Source organism: Siphateles boraxobius, unplaced genomic scaffold, assembly GCF_051911475.1.
Source record: "Siphateles boraxobius isolate OS27281-9 unplaced genomic scaffold, OSU_SipBor_1 53, whole genome shotgun sequence".
NCBI classification, from domain to species: Eukaryota; Metazoa; Chordata; class Actinopteri; order Cypriniformes; family Leuciscidae; genus Siphateles; species Siphateles boraxobius.
The window spans coordinates 5,270,001-5,295,512 of NW_027509175.1; the positions used below are offsets into that span (position 1 = coordinate 5,270,001).

General features: G+C 40.7%; 2 long non-coding RNA genes across 3 annotated transcripts in view; both read left to right on the forward strand.

The window, feature by feature from the left end:
• Positions 1-865: 865 nt before the first annotated feature.
• Positions 866-2,726, forward strand: LOC143714017 (uncharacterized). Its single transcript, XR_013195381.1, has 3 exons — positions 866-906; positions 2,414-2,490; positions 2,611-2,726. It is a non-coding gene; the product is annotated as an uncharacterized LOC143714017 (long non-coding RNA).
• A 15,745-nt stretch (positions 2,727-18,471) lies between these two features.
• The window catches only part of LOC143714124 (uncharacterized), a 284,206-nt gene continuing 277,165 nt past the window's right edge, over positions 18,472-25,512 (forward strand). For both annotated transcript variants that reach the window (XR_013195410.1, XR_013195409.1), the window contains exons 1-2: positions 18,472-18,593; positions 18,958-19,047. This is a non-coding gene — a long non-coding RNA (uncharacterized LOC143714124). The remainder of the gene's footprint in view (positions 18,594-18,957; positions 19,048-25,512) is intronic.

Consider the following 25,512-nt stretch of genomic DNA (forward strand, 5'->3'; position numbering starts at 1 on the left):
ATCACTAAAAAAAAAATCCTAGTTTACACTGCCCAATTTCACCTCAGATGGAGAGTACACCACCTCACCATGACACCTGCACAGTTTCAGGACATTCTGATGTTGTATTACAAAATAAGACCCCTCCAAAGTTCATAAATGCGCTGTTTTGGCTTTACATTCAGAAAATCACAAAAAACAAAATCCTAGTTTACACTGCCCAATTTCACCTCAGATGGAGAGTACACCACCTCACCGTGACAACTGCACAGTTTCAGGAAAATCTGATGTTGTATTACAAAATAAGAGCCCTCCAAAGTTCATAAATATGCTGTTTTGGCTTTACATTCAGAAAATCACTAAAAAAAAAATCCTAGTTTACACTGCCCAATTTCACCTCAGATGGAGAGTACAGCACCTCACCATGACACCTGCACAGTTTCAGGACATTCTGATGTTGTATTACAAAATAAGAGCCCTCCAAAGTTCATAAATGCGCTGTTTTGGCTTTACATTCAGAAAATCACAAAAAAAAAAAATACTAGTTTACACTGCCCAATTTCACCTCAGATGGAGAGTACACCACCTCACCGTGACACCTACACAGTTTCAGGACATTCTGATGTTGTATTACAAAATAAGAGCCCTCCAAAATTCATAAATGCGCTGTTTTGGCTTTACATTCAGAAAATCACAAAAAAAAAAATCCTAGTTTACACTGCCCAATTTCACCTCAGATGTAGAGTACACCTTCTCACCGTGTCACCTGCACAGTTTCAGGAAAATCTGATGTTGTATTACAAAATAAGAGCCCTCCAAATTTCATAAATGCGCGGTTTTGGCTTTACATTCAGAAAATCACTAAAAAAAAAGTGTTGCTAGTCACAGAGCGAAAAATGATGGCTCTCCAGATACTGAAAGAATCAGGTTTGTAAAGCAAGTATTTGTCTGTTGTGTAGAGTAATACAAAATAAAATGCAGCTTTAAAAAATATACTGTAGACAGCATTCAAATACACAACGCATAAGTCAAGTGTAAGGTAAAACAGTAGTAGAAAAAAATATTTTCTTGGGTAAAACATGTAATATGTCTCTCTGCATTAGGGGGTGTCTGTTACATTTAATAACACCTCCATCAGAGGTGAAACAGACCTATGTAAATTTGCAATTTAGTTTTAATGATTAAATTTAAGTCAAATGACCACATTACGGCCTATGAAGCCGCGGTGACCAGTGATTTCGGGTCAACATATGGGAGTTGGTAGCCACAACATAGAACAGATTATAGCTGTTTTGAAAAACTACAAGAAGCTGTAAAGATTTCATAACATGTACAGAAAAAGAAATCTTATATTTAATTGGTAACACCTTAGATTACAGCCCGGAATGTACTGCGTATTTAAGATGAATTTACAGCATAACTTTACGCGATTATATGAAGTACTAGCATGTAAGTATAAGGGAACAATATGCAAAGTTTGGGGAATAACGGGGTAAAAACCTGGAGAATTAAAAAAAATATTTATACTGTAAGTATTATAGAACTAAGGGGTACTTATTCTACTATTATGGTACAACAATATTGCATTTGGGAGCAGATGTTTAAGTTTGGGCTTACATGCTTTTTGCATTTTACAGTATTTTTGAAAAAATTCTTGGAAATATACTCTTGTTCCATGTAGTTACAGGGTAAGTACAATAAAAAATACATACAGACAATCTTATAACACTGACTTGGAAACCTTTATATATTGGTCCCAAATGTGATTGTTGTGTCATAATAGTAGCATAAGTACCCCTTAGATCTATAATACTTATAGTATATAAAAAATAAGAATTCTCCTGGTTGTTACCCTGTTATTCCCAAAACTTCACATGTTGTTCCCTTAGACTTACATGTAAGTACTTTATTGGTACACTATAATAACAGAAAATTACACTGTAAAATCGCTTTAATTACGCAGTACTTTCCGGGCTGTAATCTAAAGCGTTACCAATAACTCTTTCATCAAAGAATGTTGTTCTTTGCAGCGTTAAGCAGAATGTTAATAAGAGGCAAAACACAGACACAACAGCACAGTAATACTGATGTAATCTGGTCATAGATATACAGTGATATGAAGAGGTTAACAAGAATGAAAGGGATGTAAATGGGCTGTTTATTAATGGTACTGTCTTGACACCAGTTACACATATTGTTATTTTCACTAGAGGTTATACAATATTTTAAAGCATGGTTTAAAGGCTGCATTTAGAAATAACCTGAATATCTCTTTGGTTATGGTTTAGTACAGAACAAATGAAATGTATGCAGTCTTTGCAGTATGGGATGTTAAAATTTTAAGGCTTTTCAATTAAACAAGGACATTGACATTGAGCTATAAACACCTTATATTTGTGTTACCAATTAATTTCTGTTTATACTTTCATATTAGTGTTTGATAAGGCCAATAACTGTGCCATGTGCTCACTGAAGAGGCCAAGTGGAAGTGGGCCTCCTATGACAAACTGGGTATGTTTGTTTTTTTCACTTGTGAAAGATAAATTGGAAAGTAAAAAAGCAGTAACAATATAAAACCGTGGATCCGTGTTTGTTGCAGATCAGTGATATTTCCAACTTATTACTTTCTAGATCCAGTGTGATACCTGCGAGAGGTGGTACCACGAAGAGTGCCTGAGCATGACTGAAGGGGAGCTGGAACAGGCCAGGGTCAACGACTGGGACTGCATTTTGTGCTCTTAGAAAAGTGATTTTATTTTTATTTAAATTATGCTATTTTATTTTTATTGTAAAATATTGTTGGTAGTTCCAGTCTGTGTCCCTTTAAATAATTTGTGTAATATTGAGTGTTTTTGAAAATAATTTGTAAATAGTCATTAAACAATTTTACATGTGAAATTCAACATCAGAATCTGTTGTCATTTCATATGTGACACTGTGCTCTTATTTTGTAATACAACATCAGAATGTCCTGAAACTATGCAGGTGACACGGTGAGGTGGTGTACTCTCCATCTGAGGTGAAATTGGGCAGTGTAAACTAGAATTTTTTTTTTTGTGATTTTCTGAATGTAAAGCCAAAAAAGCGCATTTATGAATTTTGGAGGGCTCTTATTTTGTAATACAACATCAGAATGTCCTGAAACTGTTCAGGTGTCACGGTGAGGTGGTGTACTCTACATCTGAGGTGAAATTAGGCAGTGTAAACTAGGATTTTTTTTTTGTGATTTTCTGAATGTAAAGCCAAAACAGCGCATTTATGAATTTTGGAGGGCTCTTATTTTGTAATAGAACATCAGAATGTCCTGAAACTGTGCAGGTGTCACGGTGAGGTGGTGAACTCTACATCTGAGGTGAAATTAGGCAGTGTAAACTAGGATTTGTTTTTTAGTGATTTTCTGAATGTAAAGCCAAAACAGCGCATTTATGAACTTTGGAGGGCTCTTATTTTGTAATACAACATCAGATTTTCCTGAAACTGTGCAGGTGACAAGGTGAGAAGGTGTACTCTACATCTGAGGTGAAATTGGGCAGTGTAAACTAGAATTTTTTTTTTATTGATTTTCTGAATGTAAAGCCAAAACAGCGCATCTATGAACTTTGGAGGGCTCTTATTTTGTAATACAACATCAGAATGTCCTGAAACTGTGCAGGTGTCACGGTCAGAAGGTGTACTCTACATCTGAGGTGAAATTGGGCAGTGTAAACTAGGATTTGTTTTTTAGTGATTTTCTGAATATAAAGCCAAAACAGCGCATTTATGAATTTTGGAGGGCTCTTATTTTGTAATACAACATCAGAATGTCCTGAAACTGTGCAGGTGTCACGGTGAGGTGGTGTACTCTCCATCTGAGGTGAAATTGGGCAGTGTAAACTAGGATTTTTTTTTTAGTGATTTTCTGAATGTAAAGCCAAAACAGCGCATTTATGAACTTTGGAGGGCTCTTATTTTGTAATACAACATCAGAATGTCCTGAAACTGTGCAGGTGTCATGGTGAGGTGGTGTACTCTCCATCTGAGGTGAAATTGGGCAGAGTAAACTAGGATTTTTTTTTTAGTGATTTTCTGAATGTAAAGCCAAAACAGCATATTTATGAACTTTGGAGGGCTCTTATTTTGTAATACAACATCAGATTTTCCTGAAACTGTGCAGGTGTCACGGTGAGGTGGTGTACTCTCCATCTGAGGTGAAATTGGGCAGTGTAAACTAGGATTTTTTTTTTAGTGATTTTCTGAATGTAAAGCCAAAACAGCGCATTTATGAACTTTGGAGGGGTCTTATTTTGTAATACAACATCAGAATGTCCTGAAACTGTGCAGGTGTCATGGTGAGGTGGTGTACTCTCCATCTGAGGTTAAATTGGGCAGTGTAAACTAGGATTTTTTTTTTAGTGATTTTCTGAATGTAAAGCCAAAACAGCGCATTTATGAACTTTGGAGGGCTCTTATTTTGTAATACAACATCAGAATGTCCTGAAACTGTGCAGGTGTCATGGTGAGGTGGTGTACTCTCCATCTGAGGTGAAATTGGGCAGAGTAAATTAGGATTTTTTTTTTAGTGATTTTCTGAATGTAAAGCCAAAACAGCATATTTATGAACTTTGGAGGGCTCTTATTTTGTAATACAACATCAGATTTTCCTGAAACTGTGCAGGTGTCACGGTGAGGTGGTGTACTCTCCATCTGAGGTGAAATTGGGCAGTGTAAACTAGGATTTTTTTTTTAGTGATTTTCTGAATGTAAAGCCAAAACAGCGCATTTATGAACTTTGGAGGGGTCTTATTTTGTAATACAACATCAGAATGTCCTGAAACTGTGCAGGTGTCATGGTGAGGTGGTGTACTCTCCATCTGAGGTGAAATTGGGCAGTGTAAACTAGGATTTTTTTTTTAGTGATTTTCTGAATGTAAAGCCAAAACAGCGCATTTATGAACTTTGGAGGGCTCTTATTTTGTAATACAACATCAGAATGTCCTGAAACTGTGCAGGTGTCATGGTGAGGTGGTGTACTCTCCATCTGAGGTGAAATTGGGCAGTGTAAACTAGGATTTTTTTTTTAGTGATTTTCTGAATGTAAAGCCAAAACAGCATATTTATGAACTTTGGAGGGCTCTTATTTTGTAATACAACATCAGATTTTCCTGAAACTGTGCAGGTGTCACGGTGAGGTGGTGTACTCTCCATCTGAGGTGAAATTGGGCAGTGTAAACTAGGATTTTTTTTTTAGTGATTTTCTGAATGTAAAGCCAAAACAGCGCATTTATGAACTTTGGAGGGGTCTTATTTTGTAATACAACATCAGAATGTCCTGAAACTGTGCAGGTGTCATGGTGAGGTGGTGTACTCTCCATCTGAGGTGAAATTGGGCAGTGTAAACTAGGATTTTTTTTTTAGTGATTTTCTGAATGTAAAGCCAAAACAGCGCATTTATGAACTTTGGAGGGCTCTTATTTTGTAATACAACATCAGATTTTCCTGAAACTGTGCAGGTGACACGGTGAGAAGGTGTACTCTACATCTGAGGTGAAATTGGGCAGTTTAAACTAGGATTTTTTTTTAGTGATTTTCTGAATGTAAAGCCAAAACAGCGCATTTATGAACTTTGGAGGGCTCTTATTTTGTAATACAACATCAGATTTTCCTGAAACTGTGCAGGTTACACGGTGAGGTGGTGTACTCTACATCTGAGGTGAAATTGGGCAGTGTAAACTAGAATTTTTTTTTTTAGTGATTTTCTGAATGTAAAGCCAAAACAGCGCATTTATGAATTTTGGAGGGCTCTTATTTTGTAATACAACATCAGAATGTCCTGAAACTGTGTAGGTGTCACGGAGAGGTGGTGTACTCTCCATCTGAGATGAAATTGGGCAGTGTAAACTAGGATTTTTTTTTAGTGATTTTCTGAATGTAAAGCCAAAACAGCGCATTTATGAACTTTGGAGGGCTCTTATTTTGTAATACAACATCAGAATGTCCTGAAACTGTGCAGGTGTCATGGTGAGGTGGTGTACTCTCCATCTGAGGTGAAATTGGGCAGTGTAAACTAGGATTTTCTTTTTAGTGATTTTCTGAATGTAAAGCCAAAACAGCATATTTATGAACTTTGGAGGGCTCTTATTTTGTAATACAACATCAGATTTTCCTGAAACTGTGCAGGTGTCACGGTGAGGTGGTGTACTCTCCATCTGAGGTGAAATTGGGCAGTGTAAACTAGGATTTTTTTTTTAGTGATTTTCTGAATGTAAAGCCAAAAACAGCGCATTTATGAACTTTGGAGGGCTCTTATTTTGTAATACAACATCAGATTTTCCTGAAACTGTGCAGGTGTCACGGTGAGAAGGTGTACTCTACATCTGAGGTGAAATTGGGCAGTGTAAACTAGAATTTTTTTTTTAGTGATTTTCTGAATGTAAAGCCAAAACAGCAGATTTATGAATTTTGGAGGGCTCTTATTTTGTAATACAACATCAGATTTTCCTGAAACTGTGCAGGTGACACGGTGAGGTGGTGTACTCTACATCTGAGGTGAAATTGGGCAGTGTAAACTAGAATTTTTTTTTTAGTGATTTTCTGAATGTAAAGCCAAAACAGCGCATTTATGAATTTTGGAGGGCTCTTATTTTGTAATACAACATCAGATTTTCCTGAAACTGTGCAGGTGACACGGTGAGGTGGTGTACTCTCCATCTGAGGTGAAATTGGGCAGTGTAAACTAGGATTTTTTTTTTTAATGATTTTCTGAATGTATAGACACAACAGTATATTACTATTTTAGGATGGATAGATGGATGGATCGATAGATAGATAGGTAATTATAAATAGACAGATACATAAATATACAGACAGACAGACAGATAGATAGATAGATAGATAGATAGATAGATAGATAGATAGATAGATAGATAGATAGATAGATAGATAGATAGATAGACAGACAGACAGACAGATAGATAGATAGATAGATAGATAGATAGATAGATAGATAGATAGATAGATAGACAGACAGACAGACAGACAGACAGACAGATAGATAGATAGATAGATAAATAGACATAGATAGATAGATAGATAGATAGACAGACAGACAGATGATAGATAGACAGATAGAGAGACAGATAGATAGACAGACAGATAATAGACAGATCGAGAGAGAGAGAGAGAGAGAGAGAGAGAGAGAGAGAGAGAGAGAGAGAGAGAGAGAGAGAGAAAAGAAAGAAAGAATAAATTAATGTGAAATAGCCTTCGCCGGAAGATCAATTGTTTTCAATCCAGATGACGGTCTGACAGTCTTACCGTGATAGCCAGTGTATACGCGCACCACGAAATATAGGGGCGGCTAGTTTGACCGCTCATTTCGAGGTGGCGGCTGGCTTTACCGCAGTGTTTTGGCGCTTGTAAAAGTGACGTGAAAGAACGCAGATCTCAGTTCAAGCGGCAAGTGAACCGATAATCTGTTACTCTTTACTACCAACTTACCGAGATATAATAAAATCGATCGATCAGTGTTTTTCAACCGCGGAAAGATGCCCATAAAACAGCTGGAGAACAATTGAATTGAAATTGTGAAATTTGTGTTAAGCAATAATAAAAACAGTAGCATACCAGTCATTGTGCCATGTAAACATTGTTTACATGGTTAATTAACTTAATAAAATTGTTTAGTTGCCAAATAATTTGACAATCACAATACACTTATTGTGATGCAAGTTTTTAGTTTTTTTACACATCCCCCCAATCCCAATCCACCCATTTTATTTTGTTACATTTTCACAGTTTTTAAAGACAGACGACTGTTATCAAATCCCAGAAGGGAATATTAAAACAAAATAAAGTTAAAACTTGTTTTGAACAATTTCTTTGTCATCTGCAGATTGATTTTAAGTAAGGAGAGGAAAAAATCGATTTAAATCGTAAATCGGATTTTTTGTGAAAAAAATCGGGGATTTTTTTTAGGCCATATTGCCCAGCCCTAGCTTCTGCGTCGAATCGACGGCGTACCCCCGCAGACCCCTCTGCGTCGCCGCGAACCCCTCCGCCGTAGCTCGACGTGCACCTCCAAAAATTGTAACTACGCGTCGAGGCGACGCAGACCACAAGGGCTGTGATTGGTCAGATGCAGCGCGATGCAACTCAACCTGACGCAGAACCATAAAACGGCCATGACGCCGTAGGAGTGACGGCGTAGCTACGTTAAAATAGTTAATTTTTTGGAGGTGCACGTCGAGCTACGGCGGAGGGGTTCGCGGCGACGCAGAGGGGTCTGCGGGGGTACGCCGTCGATTCGACGCAGACGCATAAAACAGGCTTAAGAGCTAATGTGCTACTGGCCTCGCGCTAAAGTGACAGCTGACTTGAAGAAGTAGACCTAAAGCCAATAGTTAAAGTTCATGTTTTTGCCCTTTGAAATACTATAATAGTTAAAAGACATAACTAACCGTGAGAATATTTGTATTGTGATGCATTATTATTCTCATGCAGTAACTTACAATATTTGCTCTGAGCGTGTGTGTGACAGTGATGCGCATACATGTCAGTCAGCGCGGCACCGCACGTCAAGTTCGTAGAGAGCTTCAATCAGTCCATTTTAAATTCTGATAGATATTACCTAAGAAGTTCAAGTAAATGCACTAGAAAAACACGCTCATTTAAGGGACGAATAGAAAGCACTGACACCTGCAGGATTTAATCTGACGGTACTTTTTATTGAACACTAAACAGTGAAATAAGCATATTATAGTCTATCTGCTCCGTAAGATCAACGGTACAGCAGAACGAGTGTGGCCTCTATATCTTAGAAGTTTTTAAATCTGAACTCCAAAAAGCAACGATATTGTCAGACATCCATCAGTGCATGTTCACAGAGGAAAACAACTGGAGAACAGCGCTGGTTGTTCACTCGACAACGACGGAATCCAACGGCGTGGGCGAAGGTAAGGGCGGCGTGTAATAAACTGTATGAAATAATCCCGAAAAAAGTACAAACATGGCAGAGATGACAAGTTCAGCAGCTGGAATCAGCTGAGGTGACATGATGGCTAACAGAGAGCAGACAAACGGCTAGTAACAGCAGCGGTAATCCACTGTCACTCAAGTGGCCACGCCCTTGATTATGCAGCATCTTAAGGCTTAATATAATTTAAACGGATGAGTTCTAAAAAAAAATCGCCCCCCTCACAGTTGTCATGAAGGGTAAAATTAGATGTATAGACCAAAACAACTTAAGACACCAGGCTGTAAACATTTTTTTTTCTGCGGTAAGTAGGGCATTTTAACATGGGGGAGATACAGATTTGGCTCACTTTTGCAGTCAGCCTCAAGCGGCCAGGCGATGAATTGCAGTTTAATTCACTTCCGTGTTGGTTTCAAGAGAGAGACGAGGGGTGCTTCTCATTTCTTATTTGTGCATCCTCATTTCCTTTCCTCGCTTCCTTTCCTAGCGCCTCAGCTCCTCCCCCTGTAGGTTGTGAGGGAAGGACGCAAGGAAAGAAAATGAGAATCGAATGAAAATCGAATGAAAGCTTTTTTTATACATTGGAATACTTGATCATTCGAGCGTCACTTCACAGCGTCATCAGCAGCGCTCAAAGCATCTGCCCTTATGTTGTTGAAGTTTGTTTATTTAAGAAATTCATAATGAATAATAATAAAGCAAGAGACCCTGTTGAAATATGTGAGATGTGTGGTTAATATAAACTGCATAGGTAAACTATAATTGAAAAAGATTGTGACCGATGTGAAGGGGGATGAGAATGTATACGTGCATCATGTTTAGTCAATGGAACAGCTCCGCATAGGATACACCTGTGTATCCTTGCTCTTGACTCCTCTGAAAGCCTCCTCACTCCTCGTTCCTCGACTCCTCGCGGTACAATTAGAGACAGGGCTCTCAAGTTTTATCAAAAGTTTAGAGTGAGATTTAGGGGAGGAGCCACCCAAATATTTGCAGCAGCGGTCCCTCGACCCCAAATTCGCTTCAATTTTTGCTAGCAGTTCAATTTTGCCTATTGTTCATAATTGACTAGCACAAATGGAAATTATAACAATTGTTAAATCTGATAAAAAGACAAATTCATCCAAATAAAATAAATAGTTATATTTAAAAAATACAAATTTATTGAAAAACAAAAATAAATTTGACCCCAAACAAGACAACTGAACATCAGTGCTCAATGTACATAACATTGTGTCATAACAACTTGCCCTGAGCATGTATGTCAAGACCCAAACCGGTCACCTTTACAGGGGTCATCGGATGCCCATTTTCCACAAGTTGGTATGATTCTTTTGGGTCTTCATGTAAAGTTTGTAACATATTTTGGTTAAAAATTCTCAATGGTTGTGTAAAACAACACCCTTTTTACCTCTTCAAAAACAGCTCTGTTCACAGTGACCCGTTTCGGTGCATGTCTCTTTAAATGATAATGAGCAACAACTTTTTGGCATTTTGAGGATTAAAAAAAAGTGAATGGATTTTTTTCATTGCATGGTGATTGTGTCCACACACTGCAAAGACACATTTATTTGCAAATACCATATAAAAGTGTATTTTGCATCCGATGACCCCTTTAAAACCAGTTGGAGAGTTTTTGAATGCATCAAAAAATAATTTAGCACGAATTTGGCTATACTCCTCAACATCAGCTCTCACTGTCTTTGATCACAGGCAAGAGACATCGTCCAGGAATCGTAAAATCAAAATGCTAAAAAAAATCACGATGTCCGCAAACCGCATTCATCAGATCGTGCTCTTTCAACACTCCGTGTGTGCGCGTGTTGTCTAGTAACGAACGAGCTTGCAGCGGGAACACATAATTTACCCGGAAACAACTAATTCTAATTTCTGATTGGCTGGTAGCTAGCATTTAACTCTGTATAACTCGAGACAGATGTACTATTGTATGAACTCGGCAGAGAACTTCCCTCCGTTTGCCTGCGTCTCGTCCATTAATTGTATAGCGGGACAAGTTCCCTTACTCCCCAGCGTGAGAAATACAAGGTGTGGCGTGTGACCGGGTTGAAATGCGTGTGTCTCACGCCCAATGCGTGAGACTTGAGAGCCCTGTAGAGAATTGAGATGTTCTTCAAGATGGCTGTGCTTGATTGGTTTCGAGGAGCGAGGAGACGAGGAGGGATATTGAGAAGCACCCAGGGAGGTTGCCGCTTGGTTATAACATGTCACGTTAAACTACCAAGTGTTACGTTATTCTCATGTTATTCCTAGATAAAACATAAAAGAAAACTGACAAGTTAGCTCATTAAGTCAAACTGACGGATCCGATCAGCTTTATTTGTAGGGCAACCTTATGATTTGTTTCAGTCTTTTTGAATGGAAGTTCCCCAAACCGGAAGTGCCAACCATAATTCAAAACGCAGTAAACTCGTCGTCAGGAATAAGGTGGATACCAACCGAAGGGCTGGCTGACTGTGTGTGAAAAGGCGTATAATTATCAAACCAGCAAACAAACAACTCAATCTTATTCCAGACAAGGACTGCGTAACATTAACCAACATCTACCCAGGTAACTTTAGGGTTGCCACCCGTCCCGGTTTTCCCGGGATTGTTCTCTTTTTTGAGCGACTGTCCGGGAAAATTTATATTCTTTCCCGGGACACGAATTGTCCCGTTTTTTGTGAAGATGTACTTCTAAAGTAACGTTAGAATTTCAACGTTAGAGGTTTCAAATTAACCGGATATAGAACGGGTAAAACAGTGGATTGGCCAATGCCAGGCGTTTACTTTTATTTGATTGGAAGCAGAAATACAAAGCGCGTATCGCCAACTGCCTCTGTCGGTCGGTCGCGTGCGCGCATTCACGCATCCAGTATGAAACAGTGCGAGTTTAGTTGCTAGCTAGCTTTTTTAAAAACTTTATATTTACCTACTCAGTTTTGTGAAATGGGGAGAGAGACGGACGAGGAGGATAACACAACAAAATCGGATGTGCCACCTGTGTCAAAGAAAAAAACCGATTTACAATCTACAACTCAGACTGGGCGAAAAGTTGTTTGGTCAAAGCCGAACTTCAAGTTAGAATAAACTTTAAATAATCGTGCTTGGAGTTTAACGCATTCATTGAGGGACAGCCGGGACTTCTGCAGGCAGCAAAAAGGGATGAGAAATACACATGGAAAAAGAGGTGAGAAATGTCAGTCTTAGGTTGTCCAAATTTACTAAGTTAACAAACAAAACAAAGTTGTTTAAAATCTATTATAATACATGTAATCATGTTTTAATTGCTAAAGAGTATAGCCTATCATTCTACAAATGATTAGATTTTATAATAGATCATAATACATATGTTTACACAAGTTTTATACAAAAGTGTATTTAATATATGTATTTATAGAAGTCCAGAATGAGTGGATCTACGTCACGGAGTGCATCTACGTCAAGGAGTGCATCTACTTCAGGGAGAGCATCTACATTAGGACACAAATAGGTAAGAGAGGTAATAGGGTGTCCTACAACTGTTAACATAGTGTATTTGCAAATATGGGTTGACAACTGCCCCCAACCCCCGCCACCCCCCAAAAAAAAATGTGTCCCGGTTTTTCACAAATCAAAGGTGGCAACCCTACAGGTAACTCACTGCACTTACATTTTTACTCCTTGGCAGTTCCAGACAAAATCATTCGGAGCTCGAGGCCTAAAGCGATGCCTATCTTTTGCTAAGTAAAACGGCGGGCATGCGCTCCCTCATTTAAATCCACCCATTGAACATTAAAAACAAAGGTATTATGTCCACAAACGTGTAATCATTATTAGTGAATGAGACCCAGCAAGGGCGGAGAATAGTTTTTGAGTATGGATTCATTCCCCTGTCAGTACACCTGGGTCTGGCCTGTGTATAAAGAAGGCAGTAAACTCTCAAGAACTTGTTTTAAGGATAATGCGGAATTTACGGTATTATATCCTGTTGATGCACCCTACTACTAAAAGTAATCAATTTTATAATCTATTATTATTTCAAAATAAATAATGGAAAAAAAAGTTGATTGGATACATTAAATTAACGAAATGTAATCAATTGATCAGCCTTTGTAATATTTTTTTTACCAGTCGCTCACTAACTGACAATCAGTGGCAGATGGGACCTGGCTGTGACTGATGGAGGTCACAGTGTGTTTGCTGTCACCAGCAGATGGCGCTCTGTCAATGCCACATGGGAGCTGTGGCTCTGCTTTCTTATGCAAAACTGTCTCAGTTCCCTCTGGGTCTATGTGAAGAAGGGTTTGTGTTTTGCTTGTACAGAGCTCAGTCAGTTAAACTCATATCATATCATGTCAGTTCTTTTTTCTTTTGTATCAATCTGTCATTAAACTAGACTTCTTTCTCAGAATAATTCTTACTATATTACTCTTACTGAGTTTGCCTCCCCTCCCTTTCTTTAAAAAACCTGGCTGTTTTGGAGGTTTAAAGAACTGCTAGGTAAACTATAGTGTATTTAAGTTCCTTTTTTCCAGCACATAGAAATCAAATTTCAATATATAAATTATATAATATAAAATGACTAAATTGTATAAATTATAAAATTGTACACACACACACACACACATATATATGTATATATGTGTGTATATATGTATATATGTGTGTGTGTACAATTTTATAATTTAGTCAATTTAAATTATATAATTTACATGTTCAAATTTGATTTCCATGTGCAGGAAAAAATAAACAAAACAATATAAGTTATATTATATAAAATTGTGTATGTGTGTATATATATATATATATATATATATATATAAATACACATATACATACATACAGACACACACACACAATTTTATATAGTATAATTTATATATTCAAATTTGAGTTTTATGCTAAAAAAAGGAATGGAATATATATATACAATTTTAAATAATAAAATGTTGTCATTTTATATTATATAATTTATATATATATATTGTTTAAAAACAGCTGATGATCAGTGCAGATTATATCCTGTCAATCAAAAGGGTGCGGAAAAATGTGTCATACTGCAACTCATACTGTGTGTGAAGAAAATCTCTTGTTGAATTTAGGGCAAATTAACCGACAAAAAAGCTTTAACAGTTAAAGGGTAACTAAACGCTAAAACAACTTTCTTTAGTTAATGATCTGTAAGAATGGAGCTTCATTAATGCTGTTCATTGATTCGAGTACATTTTTTGACATTTGGGTTTAAAGAGTTTTAAAGGTGCTCTAAGCGATGTCGGGTGACATCACTTCTTGTTAACGTTTAAAGTATTGTCAAACAAAACGAAGGCTAGCTAGACCCTCCCTCCTCCTCATCCGCACACTAACCCCCCAAACCGCACCCCCAAACCCTTCTTATCGGTTATTGGCTGGAACAGTTTGTTGTAGGGATGCTCCGATCGATCGGCCGGAGATCGGTATCGGCCGATATTCACATTATATGACTCGATCGGTACTCACTAAACTTGGCCGATCTCACAAACCGATCACAATTTGATTACGTCAAAACGTGAGAAGGTGCATGATGCGTGGGGACTTAAATGATTTGGCAGTCACGTCATCGCCGGTGCGGAATTACTATGATGTGTTGAGAAACAGTGAAAAAAATGAGCTTTTTGCCATGTATGTTTCAAAGGAATCTCACGTGGAGCACCATTGCCCTCCAGAGAGATCGCCTTTCTGAAGAGGCACTTCGCTCGCTCTGTCCACACAGCGCCGCTCACTCAGAACGCCCGCAGTGACGCACGCGCTGGTTAGGAAATATGTGAAATAAATTGGGCTGCCCGTGCACGACTAAAGTTTTTTATATGTTATAAGCTTTCTATATGTTTCCAGGTCTGTGAGGCAAGTCATTTATAAGCAGAGTTGATCGGTTCATTTATGAGACGCGCTCCAGTTCACGCGCGGGGGCCTCCATATCCTATATTGTCTGCTATATTTTGCTTCTTTTTTATTAAATCCAGCCAATTGGTTGATGAAACATGGATTGAAATTAAGATACAATTTTTACAAAACGAAATTCACTTTAAAGAATGGCTTTCTACAAAACAAAACTTAATTAAGTGGTCAAAATCATATCTGACCCACTCCAAATGTCTCCTGATAAATTGGGCATCTTATGATCCTATCTTACCCATCTCATGCGGTTCCTTTTTCATATAACCAACATGGATGAGACTTAAAAAAAGAACACTATAATATATAAAACAAATATTAAATATTTACATTTTTTAAGTTATATCTAAACGCCAGATAACTCCGCTTTTCTCGTGTGTGGCCTATATATGCATGTGTGCGTGCATAACGGGGAGGGGTGCGATTTTCGAATAATACCCAGCCATCTTCGAATATTTTTGCTTGAAATGCCCATCCCTTCTAATGAGTAGCATCAAACTACTCCAATTTGTTCTTTTAGGAGTTTAAATTATTTATTTATTTAATTTTTGTCCTGCTCAGACTTGTATTGGACAAGGTTTAAGTTACATCAGACTTCTCTATTTTAGGTGATTACATGTTTGTTGTCCTCCAAAGTTTACTATTGGATAGGGGTGGGGGAAAAATCGATTCTTAGATGCATCGCGATGCGGACGTGGACGATTCTGAATCGATTCACAAATGTCAAAAATCGATTTTCCAAAAAAAAAATTTTTTTTTTTTTTTTTTTTTGATATGTAGCCTATTTATAATGACGTAATATTGACGGAACGCAAAAGACGGAACTCTGAAGCGCGGAAGTGCAGTGCCCGGACCGTCTGTCTGTGGCGTGTGCACATAACAGAGACGCGATGGCTGAGTGCGAAATCCAAACACCCTCCTCGTTAAAAGCTGACGTGTGGAAATATTTTGGCTTCTATGAATATTTCGGCAACACGACAAATATGAGAAGCCATATGACACGTTTCCACCCAGAAGAGGAAAAACACTCGGCTGTACCAGAGCCGTTTCTCTCTATGGCTCTGGGCTGTACCGGTGTTCAGACGATTTCTGCTGCCTTGTCGAAAAATGCTACCCATGCGCGAATCGATCACAGATAATGTTGATTCATTCTCTATTGTTTCCATAATGGTGTAAATCTCACAATATTATGACATCGTTATTTTCGTTCATTTTAATTAGGGTAAGTGTATGGGGAGCATATCTTGATATTTTAAATGAACTAGCAATTATCACATTTGATATAACAAGTAAAAATGATATTATTATATTAAATAAAATTCGAAGTTAAGAGTACAGTATAATGTTCTGTTTTTATTTTTAAAACGGTGTGAAAATTAAAAATTATCATCAAATAATCATCTTTGACCTGTCAAAGTTTCCTACAAGTCTCCACAGCAAGGATGCATAGATTTATGGGCGTGGTAACCAGAAGAAAAATGAGTCTGCACATGCGCATAACCAGTAAGTAGCACATCTCAATGGGTAGCATGAATCGTCAGAACACCTGTTGTTGTTATATTATTAATTTACTACAAGTATGCTGCTAGTTCAGGCACACATTTATTTTCCTGTTGGTTCTTTGCAATGTTAATAAAATATATTGTACGTTAATTCTTTATGGGGCATTACTTTGTACTTTTAAAGCAAAGTATTTATGTTCACACACACACACAAAAAGATTCAGATAATCGCTTTAGAATCGAATCGCAGGCCTCTGAATCGTAATCGAATCGAATCGTGAGGTGCCTAGAGATTCCCACCCCTACTATTGGACAATGTTTAATTTAACCTTGTGGGCTGCATCAGACTGCTCCATTTTGTTTGTATTTATCTTTGTCTTATATTAAGTATATTAAGCATCGGGATCGGTTTCGGCCGATCACCATGACAAGAAATCGGCTATCGGTATCGGCTGCAAAAATCCTAATCGGAGCATCCCTAGTTTATGTTTCGTCGTGCGGGTAAGCCCAGTTTGTTTTTGTTTGCCGTTTGTGGAGCCTGGGGTGTCTGCAGAGACCGTGTTTTTTACAGTGTGTTCAGGGGACAGGCAGCTAGCGGATAGTGAGGAGATGTTTGTTGTATGTGACAAAAAAATGTTTTGGCCTAAAAAACGCGTGACATCGCTTTGAGCACCTTTAATTCTACAATATATGGTGTAAAAACATCTGAGTGCTGCCCTCTTCAGGTTGAACGGTGGCTACTGCAATTGAATTTTTTATATTGGAAGTTGTGGTACCCTCTGACGTCAGAGGATAGCAGCTAACCACGCCCTTGCCTACAGAGAGATGCGTCTCAGGTGCACGCCCCCCTCCGCTGGGCTCTGCCCACTTTTCCAGCATTTTTCAAATATTGCCAATGGGTGGAGTCGGGCTCTGAACAGGGGTTTATGCTGCGTTCCAGGCAGGTTTTTGAGCACGTAAATCACGACTTCAAACCATGACTTACGACTTTGTAGCGTTCCAGGCCATTCACGCCAAACTACCCGAGCGCAATATATACTTATATTTTCAGAGACACATAACATTGTAATACATAATCGTGTGTGTATTATTATCATTATTATATTATTATTAATTTGACTGAAACGTTATATTGTCCTAAAGTGTATTGTCACCGTGTACCGCCTGCAGAAACACTGCATCCGTAGGGGCTGCCATTGTTGTTTTTGTTGGGTTTCACGGGCTATGTGACGTCAGAACTGTAACTGGGAGAACGTCGATCTAGTACAAGTTCACGGGTGGGAAGTCACGGGTTTGACTGCCGTTCCAGTGCAATTTCACGGGTATAAGGTTGGAAAAACACAGGTTACAGGTTGCCTGGAATGCGGCATTAGTTACCCTTTAAAAAATAGGCTACAGATGCTAATGCAGGCTTTATTTGACCCTATGAATCAGCTGTAGTTCAAGCCAGGGTTGCCAGATCTATTTGTAGCACCTCCAATAATCCAATAATCGCAATAATTACGTCTGAGAAGAAACAGTGTCTCAGCTGTTAAATTATGTACATTTTATCTCTCAATTCAAACAGTAAATGTCGTTTTGACAGATCGGCGCCTCTGTTCAAGCTGCTGCGTGGAGCGTAAGTCTTTTCTTCCACTTTACAAATTACATCTAGAAAAAACTGCGTGAATGTCAGACGGTATGTTGAAAGATACTGTACAACTTACCAAAATCCGTATCATCATGTAATCATTAAAACGGTGTTTCAATCACGGAAAGAGGTCAATAAAACAGCTTGTAAACAATATCACGTAAATGTTGGATTTACCTCTGGAAAGTTAACCAGTGTTCACAGTTCGTTAGTTAGCTATAAAGACACTAGAGAACAGCTTATTTACTTGAAGTGTTTATGAAAACTATCTCATGTTCTGTAGGCCTAAACAAACATTTCAGTTTTTATTTGTGTAAATGTTATAATATAATAAAGATATTATCTGGAAATAAATAGCAGTTGAATGTAATAGCTCTGTTGTTATATTTATTAAGTTGGATTAAATGGAAAAAAACGTGTTCTGTGTACATTTGTTGAAATTGAATGCAGCCGAACTTTTGAATGGTTATGTGTGTCTACATTTAGGAGGCAGCTTTGTTTACAGAGCTGTGATACGTGCAGCAAAATGTGGATCAAACCTCCTTTAACATCAGGAATCCATCAGAAACCTCAAATGCTGTAGTTTTCCAGCTGCAGGAACCATTGAAGCGTTCTCGTTCAGGTATCTGATCTGTGAAGCAGTGCATTATTTGTCTGATGGATGAGTAACCTGACCATGCTGCTGTCTGCTCTGACATTTGTTTGTCTGGATGTTTACAGACGTGTTTGTGATTTATATCTGAGTGTGTGTACTCTGAAGCAGACCTATGTATGTTTGATAGCTGTAGTCTGTGTGTACAGGCTTGATCGTGTGTATTTTCGCACACACTTCACAGTCCTTGTTCACCCTGCAGCCTTGTGTCTGCTATCCAGATGGACTCATTACTATGATTTCTCCACATCTGTAAGGTGCTTGCTCTACTTTTGTGTAAAAAAGACAATTGAGCATAAACAGAAATGGTATATTTGTGCTCTTTGTGTGTCAGGTCAGGCGTGTGCAGATCAGAGTAAGGGGCTAATGGAGAATTGCCATATGACTAATCGATCATAAGATGACACATGACAGTCGCTGTCAGGTAAGGTGAGCTCAATTGTATAGAGTTGAATTTTAATTTTAGTTCCGAAAGTAAGTGGTGGACTTGAGCAGAAAAAGAGATGAGGTTAAACGGGTCTTTAGAGATGATAAACTTGGACAATATTCAGCTGCTTGCAGTAATTCAAAACAATAATGTGAAGCCAAAAGAAGGGCTGTTGAAAAATATTTGGCCCCATCCTGGTTGGTTAACATCACAAGTAGAGAAAATAAACTGGTAAAATCAGCACTTGATAACAGAACAACTATTTATCCTTATTAGTGTTTATAGGTAGGATGTGTGTGTGTGTTTGACTTATGCAGGTCACTTTTATATCAGACAATAATGTGTTTATGATATGACTCTAGATTTACAGTTTTTTTTTTGCTTTAAGGGAAGCATCATTGCTTAGACTTGGGATTTTTGTAGTAATGTACTTCTACTCTTATGCAAAAGCCTCATAGACTTACATTGAAGGAGGTACCTGATACCTCTGAGTAGAGCCCGACCAATATCGATTTTTGGCGGTATCAAAACCCATATCAATATATCGCCCGATATTATTTATGTGTATATTATAATACAGTAGCAATATTATTTATGTATATTATAATACAGTAGCAATATTATTTATGTGAAGTATAATACAGTAGCAATATTATTTATGTGTATTATAATACAGTAGCAATATTATTTATGTGTATATTATAGTACAGTACCAGTCAAAAGTTTGGACACTTTCCTATCCGTGTGTAAACTTTTGACTGGTACTGTATTAGGGTTTTTCCTGGCTCAAAATAAGGCGGAGGTGGAAAAATCCCAATCATGTGTTTTAATAAGATAATTAAATTTGTATTTTTCGTAGACCATCATATAGCCTACTGTGTTTCCCACAGTCATTTTGTGGGTGGAGCTCAGTACCTCTAGGGGGGTCCCGGGGCGTGCTCCCCCAGAAGAGAATTTTGTACATTTTAAAGATAAATTCATTCATCTGGTGCACTTTGAGTCTTGTTACTGACCTGACTTAAATAATAAAAAAAGAAAGAAAAAAGAAAACTTTAAAAAACTTCACAGCTAACTAAGAAAATTACCGTTCATGTAGTGTGCCTTTTTTTATATAATGACCACTAGAAGGTGCTCTAGGCATGTTTTCCTTGATTGCTTTTCCCTGAGGAGAAATACGTTGTTAAACAAAAGAAAGAATGAGGCTCGTTTGTTGCGTTTTTCTGTGAAATGAGAGTTCAGAGTCTTTTAATGATATCTCAGCGACCCACTCGCAATTATTTTTTTTATAACTTGGCCCGTCTGAGCCGCAGATTATCTGCAGTAGCCGCGGATATAACGCGATCCGATTTTATAAAAACGCCAGAGGACTTTTGGGCTATTGCGCAAGTCAGGCTGGCTCTATGGATGTACTTTAAGTAACTAATGGTTTAATTTCACGACAATGCTGTAGCTTAAGGAAAACACTATCGGTACCTGGCTGTGACAAGTGAAGGCACTTCGATGCTGCGGAGCAGGCGCCTCAATTATAACCGTTGCGTACACACAAAACAGGCCCTGAAAGAGGCGTACGCCACTACCGACGCATAAGTTCCGATTAATAAAAACAAACTTGACGGGAAAATTTGCGCACCCGCACGCAAACTCTTACCCATGTGTACGAATGTTTTGGAGATGGAGAAGTTTGGAGACACCGATGGTGAGCTGGAGTTAAATGTATTTTTGGTCACTTTTAGACAGAAAATCCAAAGAAAATGAAACATATACAGAAAGATAATACAAATATAATTTCACTCACCAAGCCTATCACTTGAAGCAAATAATATGGGTAGCAATATTCAATTTGAAATGTAATATGCAAATTGACAATGCAATATGTAAAATCGCAATGCATTTCTGTATTTAAATTTCCATTTTCCATTACATTTGTGCAACGTTTGGTGCAAAATGAAAATGATAATTCTATAATATACATTAATTTGCCATTTCATACATTTGTGCAACGTTTGGTGCAAAATGAAAATGATAATTCAATTATATAATATACATTAATTTGCCATTTCATACACTAGTTTCAATATGTAAATTGAATACATTGTATCCATCCCTTCTTAATAACAGTTTAAATAAATAAAATAATAATTTAAACTGTTTTAGTTCTGATATAAACATTTAGATTAAATATGCCATTCTCATTAATGGAGTTAAACACTTAAACTACATGAAATCATAAATATAAATATTTTTTGTGGATGCAATGCTTTTGAACACTTTTCCTCTGGCATGCTGTGTTTTAATATTTTAACTACAGATATAATTCTTATCATGATAATAGCAGATTGTCAGAGAAAATAGTTTCGTGCATATAATGCACAACAAGGTCTATCTGTTTCCATTAAAAATATAAATCAATTAAAAATACTATTTGGCCAGTGGAAAAGATTGAGAAAAACTTTCTCTGAAATGTATTTTACACTGTTTGATTTATTTATTCAAAAACAAGGCAAGGATAGGCTACCAAATTATTTGTATTAATGTAATGTGACGGCACATCGGTATTTCACATTTTCCTAATGTCTTTGTACCGTTAAACATGTTATCACGTGGATGAATAATCATATGCAAATGATGATATGCATAGTAAAACTAGGCTTTGTAAGCTCCATATATGGTTATTTCGGGAAGCAGACGCATGTGCGCACAATCTTCCGCTGACTGGGATTTCTAAAGTGAATTCTGCACAGGTTCTGGCATACGCACTGTTTTCAAAGTCTGAATATTTTTTTGCGTACGCTATTTTTGGCTTTCGGGCACACGTACACTTTTAGTAAGAATCCTGTGCAGATTTATAAATGAGACTCCAGGTGCTTCTTGACTTGTGTTGCATACGTCTGTGGTGGTTGTGAACCGTTCTCTTACCACGTCATGCTTACGTCAGGGGCTGGGAGCGGGTTTAGATGTGTTCTAAACATCTTCTCTGACCATAATATAGAATCGCAAAGCCAGGAGAAACATTTGCAGAAACACGATGTAGTCCGCCATCGTAATTGTTATGCTTGAAGTTGGGGCAAGCGTTTCTAGTTCCCTTTCGTTGTCACTCCGAGTTACGTCGGATGACGACGAATGGGGTTTCGCTTAGAAAGCCTATCAACTTCGAGTATTACAAAACGAGCCAATGGCAAAGAAATGCCATGGGTCTGCGGAATTTGCATGGCGTAACTCCGCCCCACCTCGTGGGTATAAAAGGAGGAAGCCGGCAGCAAGCAGATATGTTTTCGCTTCGGAGCCAAGTGTATTCTTCTCTCCACAAGCCATCTCTGAATTGTCAGCTTTACAAACGAGTACCTCGAGTGTTGGTGTGACGGCGATCTACGGCGAGAGCGTGCTTCCTGCTGATCTGTTGCAGTGGTCTGCCAGTCGGTGCGTTTCTCCCCGGGTGCTTCAACACTTGAGTTTTCTCTCACTAAAAGAGCTTACACGTGGCACGTCTTTTTAAAGATGTCTCGCCCGTGTACTTCTGGTTGCGGCAGATTGGTATCGGACTCTGATGGGCACGAGCGTTGCATAGTATGTTTGGGCATTGATCATGCTAGAGCAGCGCTCGTGGATGACTCATGTTCTCTCTGTGGGAACATGACCATCGCGTCATTACGGTCGAGACTCCGTGAACTCGCAAGAGTGAGAGTCCCCTCATCCACCCCCCGTCCTGCGGCTGGTGGCCAGGGTGATCTGAGGGTTACGGTCTGGAACAAGGCGCCGACTATGTGTCCGCGACCCCAGCCCCCCTCTTCAATGACGGTGCCCGCTAGTGAACTGCTGATTCCCGCGGGTCTACCCTCTGGTGGCCCGCGGGCTTCAGTTGAAGCTACAGAGGAAGATGCCATGTCTGTTGCAGCATCACTAGGCGGGTTTGACTCTTCTGGAAGTGAGGGCTCGTCACAGCTGCCACCTTCCGGTGTGCATACGGCTGTGCTCGAGTCTGATCCGGAGATGACGGCCATGCTTTCCCGGGCAGCCGCGAGCATCGGACTTGAGTGGAGGCCTCCACCCTGTCCTGAGCGCTCGCGGCTGGACGATTGGTTTTTGGGTAAGGCCGCCGACCCTCGTCCTCGGCAAACCCCAATACCTTTCTTCCCGGATGTGCATGATGAGATCTCGAAGTCCTGGAAGACCCCCCTGTCTTCTCGGGACCGCTCGCTGGTCTCATCCGCCTTTCCTCCCCTCGATGAGGCAGCTGCCCGTGGGTACACTGGGCTTCCCCCGGTTGAACGCTCTGTTGCCATGCAACTATGTCCGCAGAGTGCTTCTTCTCGGGGCGAGCCTAAGCACCCATCCAAAGCCTGTAGATTTTCGTCGACCCTGGTGGCGAAGTCTTACAGAGCGGCGGGACAGGCGGCTGCTTCACTGCATGCTATGGCCACTCTGCAGGTCTACCAGGCCCAGATGCTCAGAGACATGCACGAGGGTAGGACAAACCCAGGGCTCTTTGATGAGCTGCGCGCCGCGACCGACCTTGCTCTCCGGGCGACGAAGGTTACCGCGCGCTCCCTGGGTTTGGTGATGTCCACAGCTGTGGTCCAGGAGCGACATCTGTGGCTGAACCTGGCTGACATGCGGGACGCTGAGCGGACCCGTCTGCTTAACGCCCCCTTGTCCCAGGCCGGCCTCTTCGGCGGTGCAGTTGAAGACTTTGCCCAACAGTTTTCAACTGCCCAGAAACAGACCGAGGCCATCAAACACATTCTGCCCCGCCGGCCCGCTGCTGCCTCCACCTTGCCGGCCGGGCAGACGCCTCGACCTGTTTCCCGCCGAGGGCGCCCTCCTGCGGCTCCCGCCCCTCCCGCCCGGACCACGCAGCAGCCTCCACCCAGGGCCGGTCGCGGAGGAAGCCGTAAGAAGGCGCCACAGCCCTCTCCTGCCCCGCCCCCCGCTAAACGCCGGGCCAAGCGGCGCTCCTGAGACGGGCTGCTCAGGGATGATGATTGTTTCTCAGGAGGTGGTAGCAGGACCACTCCTTCCCCCGGTGGAGGGCCGGGGGAGAATCTTTTGTTCTCCACTCCCCGCTGCTCACCCACGGGTGGGCAGCACCCTAATGTGGTTAAAGACAGAAACAATCCCCTCTTCCCTGAGCTCACAGAGTTCTCGGGCGACACAGAGCGCCGCCCACAAGCCGTGCTCTCCTCGCCCCCCTCTGTCCCAGAGGCGGTTGACACGGCGTGCCGTCCACGGACCGCTTCGCCCTTGTCCCCCTCTGTCGCCAGACCCCTGGCAGAGCAGGCCCCCGCGGGACGACCAGCCTGGTCCTCCCCTGGCCCCCTCTGCCAGGGTGCGGTTGCTAACTGTGCCCCCTCTCCGGGCCGCTATGCCGTCCACATCTGGGCCAGTTACTCCGCCTCGCTGCCCCTCCGGGGGGACGCCTGTGGCCCGCATGATCCCGTTGGTTCAGTTCCTGGGAGCCTGGCTAGAGCTTCCCCGTCTGTCCCACTGGATCGCGCGTACCGTCAGGCTCGGCTATGCGATTCAGTTCGCACGGTCTCCTCCCCGCTTCAGGGGAGTCCGCTCCACTTTGGTCGGTGGCAATGCCCCTATCATGAGAGCAGAGATTGCCACCCTGCTGGCGAAGGGTGCAATCGAGACTGTCCCTCCAGCCGAGATGAGGTCCGGCTTCTACAGCCCCTACTTCATTGTCCCCAAGAAAACCGGTGGGTTACGGCCAATCCTGGACTTGCGCGTGCTGAACCGCTCCCTTCATCGGATGCCGTTCAAGATGCTCACCGCCAAACGCGTTTTCGAATGCATACGGCCCCAGGATTGGTTTGCAGCGATCGACCTGAAGGACGCCTACTTTCATGTCTCCATTCTTCCTCGACACAGACCGTTCCTCCGGTTTGCTTTCGAGGGGCAGGCATACCAGTACGCGGTTCTCCCTTTCGGGCTAGCCCTGTCTCCTCGCATCTTCACGAAGGTCGTCGAGGCGGCCCTTGTTCCCCTTCGAGAGCAAGGGGTTCGCATCCTGAGTTATATCGACGACTGGCTGATCCTAGCTCACTCTCGAGATCAGGTTTGCGAACACAGGGACCTAGTGCTCCGGCACCTAGCCCGTCTGGGCCTTCGGGTCAACTGGGAGAAGAGCAAACTTTGCCCCGTGCAGAGGATCTCTTTTCTCGGTATGGACATCGACTCGGTCGCCATGTCCGCGCAGCTTACGAGCGAGCGCGCGCAGTCACTGCTGACTTGCCTAAGACAATTCGAGGGCAAGAGTGCGGTTCCACTGAAACTTTTTCAGAGGCTCCTGGGGCATATGGCATCTGCAGCCGCGGTCACGCCGCTCGGATTGCTTCATATGAGACCGCTTCAGCTTTGGCTTCGCGACCGAGTCCCGAGGTGGGCATGGCAACACGGCACGTTCCGAGTACCAGTTACTCCGACCTGCCGTCAGTTCTTCACCCCGTGGTCGAACCTCGA